This window comes from Fulmarus glacialis, unplaced genomic scaffold (assembly GCF_000690835.1).
Source record: "Fulmarus glacialis isolate BGI_N327 unplaced genomic scaffold, ASM69083v1 scaffold22067, whole genome shotgun sequence".
Lineage (NCBI taxonomy): Eukaryota > Metazoa > Chordata > Aves > Procellariiformes > Procellariidae > Fulmarus > Fulmarus glacialis.
Window position 1 is genome coordinate 56,208 of NW_009225499.1, and position 7,500 is coordinate 63,707.

General features: G+C 35.3%; 1 protein-coding gene across 1 annotated transcript in view; it reads left to right on the plus strand.

The window, feature by feature from the left end:
• AP3B1 (adaptor-related protein complex 3, beta 1 subunit) overlaps positions 1-7,500 on the plus strand; it is a gene marked incomplete at both ends in the record, with an annotated part of 86,273 nt that overhangs the window by 46,912 nt on the left and 31,861 nt on the right. The gene's annotated exons all lie outside the window — the stretch shown is intronic.

Sequence of the window (7,500 nt, forward strand, 5' to 3'; positions counted from 1 at the left end):
GTGGGGAGTGGGTGTGTCTTAATTTAAGCATCTCGCGTGTTTTTGAGGCAGTCATTAAAGTGATTTTTTTAAGTTACTTTCGTCTTACATAAAGGTCTTGTATGAAATTCTGGTTTACATGCAAGTCTCGCTGGTTTTTTTGATCTGTAATAACTACATTCTGAAACGTGGAGAAAAGTATGAATATTGCATGTCTGAGAAAGATGCCTTCAAGGATTTTTAACCTTCTCTTTCAATCTGTCTTTTTCTCTGCCTCAGGGAAACTTTTAATTCACAAATTAAGTATCCAAACTATACAAATCTTTCAAATCATCTAGTTGCTATACTATCAAGAACAGACTACAAGAAAATCACATACCTGTTAATCCTCAGCCTGTTTGTTTACCATATGTGCCTCTAATTATGACATTTTGCTACTTGGAAGTAATTTTTCGTGAGTATACAGAGCATAGCCCCTGGGTGCAAATGAAAGGGGTATAGATTTACAATCAGTGGTGTATCAGTATGTGTCATGATTCATTCTGTTAGTGCTTTCTGCTTTGTAGCACTTTCCATTAGGGAATCTCAAAACTATAGGTATAATTAAGGTTAGCAAAGTCATGGAGGTAGAGGGCATTCCTTTGTTGGGGGAAAGGATAGTAGATTGTGTTGTTCTTTTTTGGTTGTTTTTTTTTAGTCGTTTTGTGTGTCCAATATAAACTTGCAATTTAATAACGAATTACAGCAGTACAACATAGGATACTTATCCTTGTGAAAGTGGATGGAAGTGACCAGAAAAAATACCAGAGGCACAGGCATTTTTTAGCTTAGCCATGTTTCTAATGAGACTGGTGTATAGAACCTACGCTACAGCTTCAGTAATTGCTGGTAAAGTACTTTGTGCTGGAGCAACAGGTTTGCAAAATCAAATACTTCTTACATAAAGAAGGTGCATGAATGATTTGACTTAAGAAATAAAAAGTCTTAGCTGATGATTCAGTTTCATTTTTACAGGCTTTAAAATTTGGTGTTGAAAAGGTAGACTTTCAGATAATGTGTTGGATGTTAGCCTTATCTAAGAAAATTGTGATGCAATTTAAATTTAAAGCAAAGCAGTAACAATCTGTGGACATGCAGTCACTTTACCTGATGCGTAGTCATTCACCTGTCACACAGTCTGAAAGTGCCAGAAGTTCTTTTCCGTGTTATTTTGCAGTGCAGTATACAGCATTAGGTGGCAAGGCTGAGTTTAACTACAACTGTGTTGTTATTCCTGTGATTGCAATCCCACAATTGCTTCTTTGCCAACCTTTATGGCTTTGACAGCTCAAAACATAGGCGGTCATCTGTTTTCCTGGCTCTGGGTTAGCTTAAGAATGACTCTGGTGTCTTTGTTTTACTTCAGGTTAAGTTAAAGATGGCAATCAGTAATGTCAGATGCTTGAGAACACCCCCTATTTGCCAGTGTCTTTAGTACTTTCATCATCTACAGTACATGAACACATACTCCACTCCCACATTCATGCTTGCTTTCCTCATGATTGCCACTATTCGTTTGCTAAATTACTTCTCCCCATTCTTCAGAAGGTAGCTGCAATGAAATACAGGTGTTAGATAGAAAGAGCCAGAAGGTGTAGGCTGAAGAGCAGAAGTACTTCTGAATGAAAGGGTTGATTCTGCAAAATGCCTCTTTCTTGGTACTGCTGAGTTCCTGGTAAAACATGTAACCAGGAAAGAAGCTGGAACATTTCCTCATAGTCCCTGCTCTGGAAACAACCCAAATCATGTAAGAACTAATTGTTGCTGCCTGGATAGTGATTACATGTTTTGGGCTGTATTCTGTTTTCAGATCTAAGTTCAACTCTCATTGCCGTTGATGATAATTGAAGGTGTACATGAGGTCCTTTGCTGAGCTTTTTGCACCAGGAATCAATAAGAATTAAACGCTAAGGTTAAAAACTGTTCTTTCAAATGATATCCATATATTGTAATAAGTCTTGCGTCCAAGTAGTTAAATAACTATTGTCACATGTTATTCAGCACCATCAGGTAATTTTCTACAAATGAAAATATAAAAACAGCTTTTAAGATTTTATATGGGAATGTCCCTCTTAAAATAGTATTTTGAATTTAGTCTGTGATGACTAATTCTAAAAATAAGGAGGATAGTTGTCATACTTCAGAGAACTTTTTCTTCCTTCAATGGGAGAGAAAATGAATTTAACTGTAGGGCACATGCCAAACTAACAGTGAGAAATTAATTTATTACTAGACAATGGAGAGCATGGAGTAAAAATAGGTAAGTACAGTATATGACCCTAATATCAAAGAAATGTAGCAGCCACTTATCTTGGAATGTGTCAGGCAGACTATTATTCAAATCATTCAGCACTGTAATTGGATACAGCTTTTAGAAAACTTATAGCTCCAAATTCATAGCTGCTGAACATTACAAAAAGCATAAATACAAGAATGGTTTTACAGTAATGGTATGGGTCTCTTTAAACCTGCAAAACCAAAATATCCTTGAATAGAAACCACAGTGCACAACCTGATGCTTTGTGCTGCAGCTCATTTGGTTTTATGATTTGTGTTTACGTATAGTACATTTCCCCCTCATATAAATGCACACATGCGTATTATAGTTTGTTCCAGGAAAAACAAAATTCTCTGGTAATTCATGGATAACTTTCTTCCAACTGGATGCAAAACATAGTAAATCCTTGTGCATGCTTCTGTCCTGGTACATGTAGTCCAGGTGTGCAGACAAGAGAAGTCAGACCTAAGTGCTTGGGGAAACTCTGCATTTGAAGTCGATCGAGTTTTAGATGAATACATTTGCAGGCTTGAAAGATACTTGAAGATGCGGTGCCAATGAAAAATAGGAGGCAAGAGAAAGCTGCAAGCTGTCAGCGTAAAGCAGTTATCTGAAAACACTGGAAACGGGTGTTGTCCCCTAAAAGGGGGTTATAAAGTGAGACAAGAGGGAATTGAAGGCAAAACTGATGAATGACGTACGGACAAGAAGGGTTATAACCTGCTTCAGGAAATAATATTTTTGAGCGTGAATGGTAAGAGGAAGAAGAGGAGAGCTATGGTATTGGAGAGAAGCTGAAGGAGGGAGTGATCATCTGTTCCTACCCATCACACAGCTGATGAGAAAAAAAAGCTAAACCACCTGTTCTTTTCTCATTAGGATTTTAGATGGTAAAAATATACAAGCAACTGCTCTCCCAAATGTGTAGAGCCCTGAGTATGCTGTATATGATAATTAACTGGTGAAAATGACACATACTTTTAAAAATAAAATTAGTGAGAAGGAAATACTGCTTTGGTAGCAAGAAGTTTGTTATGATTCAGAACAGTGTTAGTGCAAAGGAGAACTGACAGCTGGATATGAGCTCTGACGGTAGCAGCAGTTGGATGGGTCAAAAAGTGTGTGGAAGCGTGGGCTGAGTTGAGTAGGATTTCAGGGGAGAAGATTGTTTCCCCTGCCCCAAATAGAGGTTAATTTGGGGAAAAAGTCAAGGGCGAATAAAAGAAGTTCATGATAAAAGCATGTAGCAAAAGAGGCGAAAACTCTTGTTGTAGTGAGGAGTTACTTATAAAAATATTTGATGCAAAAATTTAGTGTTGCCATTAATTATTGTGCATATGGAATTATGGTATAATTGTAGAAGTGGTACCGCTTTACTTACTAAGGTTTTATTCGGCATGTTCAGTGTATTCTCTTGATATTGGTTATTACCAATGATATGTTTTTATTGTTTTGTACTACTCAGAGTTCCACAGAAACTGTTTAGGGAGGGAGGAGTAAATCATCTTGTTTTCTGTCTCATGTCTTCTACAGAACTTTTGACTGAGATCCACTTCGAAAACTTCTTTAGAGTGGTGATGCGTAGAGCAGAAATAATAGCTTTTGACAAAAGTCAAGGTCGAGCTGCAGACCTGTCAAACCAGGTGATAAATACATTTAATTTCAAATTGAGCACACTTAGAGAATTCCTTGAGAAATAGTAAACATGAACTCCCTCAATATTCAACTAGAGATATTTTCAGAATAATAGAACACCTTAAATGGTATTTTAATTTCTTAATTGTTGAGGTAGTCTTTACAGGGGAAAACTTTATCATTTAGGTTGCTTTGTCCGTTTAGGCTGTTTCTAATTCCACTATAGCAAGTGTTAAGACTGACACTGAAGTATATTCTTCTCCTGTGTGAAGTATCTCTTCTTGGAAGTACTGGGAATGCAGGGATTGCAATAATGGCTCTATATGTCTGGTTTGGAGCTTGCAGGAAAGGTTAGCATGAGGTGCTTAAGAATTTGCAAAATCCTGCAGTAGCGAAATGAATAGTAGTTCTTCTAAATAGTTATTGGCGTGACTCAACTTCATGAGTTTTATTTTTTCAGAGCTTTGTTAGTAATTATTCTATAACTAGATACATTCATATAAGCTCTCGTCCGAATTCTTAACCTCAGGAATGGCTGTATCAGAAGAAACATTAACTTGTTAATGTCATGAAAAAGATGTAGTGCAATCAGTTGTGATAGCAGCGAACTGCGTGCAATGGTTCGACTAGAATCTTGGTACTCTTCTGCCCTGTGTTCTCAGAGGGATTTTGATCAACTACCATTGTTTTTTAAGTGACTAGTTTTATATTTCTGTAAATATATCCAGTCCGTCCTAGGACGCTAAAACTTTTTACTGAGACAAAAGATGTTTCTTTTAAATCGGTTTTTCAATGTTAACTGCATCTTCTCTTTTATCAGATGTTTTTGTGGTTTTGTATTAGGATAACATAGGCTTATGGTATCCTTGATATCATTTTATTATTTTTTATAGTTTACCATTTGCCCTCTTGTTTATCAGCTTCCTGTAAGAAATGTCTTATCCTTTTGGTGTCTTATCACAAGAGAGCTTTTTCCTGTGCATTAAAAGTTTTCATTATACTTCTTCTGAAGCCCATCTTTTTATATAAAGATTGAAATTGGGGAATTGAAGGGGGAAGTATGCCACAAGGTAGTCTACATGTATCCTATCCCTGTGCGTACTTATAACTTGTTTGCATTGTTGACCACATTTGCACATTGAACAGAGATGTTCTTGTAGTTCTGCGTAGTTTTCTCTCCAGCATCGTTTCTTAAGGTGGTACTTTTTCCATGTGGAACAGTTTAAAGTATCTGCATTGTCTCCATTTTCCCCTACTCTGTGCTCTACAAGATTTGTAACTAGCCTAAGGCTTAATTGAAACCACTTTTTACAAATATCGTATGTTAGTAGGGTGCCTGAGAAGGTTTGTACCTATGAAGCAAGTGAAAAGGCATAGTCTTAAATTTGAGAGTTAAAAAGCAACTTTCTCTTAGTGCCGCCCAAAATTCAGCTAAGCAGCTGATTAGGTGTGACTGATGCTTGTGGGAAGGCAGCGTGGTCCAGTAGATACAGAACTGGGTGTTACATATGGAAAATGAGTTCTATTTTTGGCTTACTGCTTGCTGTGTGATCTAGAGGGAGTAACTTAATCTTTAGTTTTCCATCTGAAAAATGAGGATAATGATGCTTACTCACCTTGGGAAAGCACTTCGAGATCTACAAATGAATGTAGCTGCTCATCAGAAGATATTAACCATTGCCAAGGCAGAAGAAGGAATGAAACAAAGACCTCTTGCATGCTTAATTTTGTTTTTCTGTGTTTATATAAATTTGCTGTATAAGAGGGTATTCTTAAATTGGTAACGTAGTATATGTGTCACATCAAATATTTGAAAGTATAATGTCCTTTCAGAAACTGCTTCCACATACTTTAAAAAATGACAGCTTGGGAAAAAAAAAAACCTGCTATGACACTATTTTTTAAAGTGTCATTTCACCTTTATTCTTTATTAGTAATCCATTTATCAATATTTGTGATGTTTATTAGTGTTCAAGCCTTAAAAATACACATCTTGTATTTATTAAATGCATTAATACTTAACAAGCTCTACACTTAAGAACTAAGAACCTTCAACTTCTTTTCTTTTAAATAAATTAGAGAATTTAATTTGGAAGTTCAAACATGATCTTTCTTCTGAGTCAGAAACAGGTTTCTGATACAAGACACTGGCCCAAATAATAGTATGCCTAGTCTGAGAGGTATATTATATTATTACTATGTATAATCTCATTGATTTAGTTGATTACTGTGTGGTTTAGATATTGTCAGATTGGGTCTTTCATTTATGCTTTTATATATAATGTATACATTATATAAATTACATATATATATGTTATAAATTATATAAATATAATGTATAATTAGTTAGCAACTTGTATATTCATTAGATTGTATTCTGAATAACCAGGTCTTTGATTAAGAATCAGGTCTCCTGATTCAATGCTATTTTGCTGTTTTGTTATCTTGGAGTGAAAAAGATTAAACCAATATTCAAATATTGTATTTAAAAATGAAAGTGCTAAAATTGCAAACTAAAGTGCAATTACAATATTAAAATCCTATTTATAAAATAAAAATTAAACTGGGGGAGGGGTTATTGCAAAAAAGAAATTCCTTTAGATAAGTTACTGTGAGGAAACCCTTGATCTTTTTTTGCCTTCTGTTAAAAGTCAGTATTGTCCTTAAAACTAATCCAACTTTTTTGAGAATTAAATGCCTAGATCTATGAGAGAATTTAAAGTAACGCTTCTTTTTGTTTCCAACATGAAAAATACATATATTATGCTCCTTAAAATAGGACTGCTGTAAACAGAGTTGGTGCTAGTTGTTTAAAAACAAGCATGTGTAATGCATGATGATGATTCCATAAGTTATTCTTTAAATATAGCGTGTGGTAGTGTATGTAAAACAGAGTGTGTATCTGTGTGTGTGTTATGCTATGTAACTCAGACAGAAGAGAGTGGTAACCTAAGCCATATTTTTTATTTTGTCAATAAAACCTAGCTCTTAAAAATTTCAACCACATCTTTCTAAGGTAACATTTACCTCCTCACATCTTTAGCATCTATCAGACATGACATGGGACATATTCATTGACCCTAAAAATTTTCATCAGTCATATGCACTGGAAGGGGGCAGCCCCAGCCAGACAAGAGGCTCATTTCAATTTTAACGGCTGTAATTAAAGGTTAATTCACTGAGTCAGGATTAACGAGGAAAGTACAAATGATAGGCAAACAGCTGCCTTTATAATACAGGATTAGAACAATGCAATTACAATAAGAATTAGAAAAAATCAACTTCCTGAAAAGGTTCTGTAATGAATGAATGCATTTCTCTGTTCTTAATTGTGGTACTTAAACACAAAGACTCTGTGCAGCATAGGTTTTTTTTGTTGTTGTTGTAATAACACTGATCAACAGTGTGTCTAATAACATAGTATGCCAACTACAATGACAGCAACTGTTACATTGATAAATTTAATACTGTGCTGTACTGAAAACCTTCAGGCTTACTTTTATATTATAGTTATATGTGCTAGCCACACAGATGACTGCTTCGAACTTTGTGATTAAAGATTTATTTTT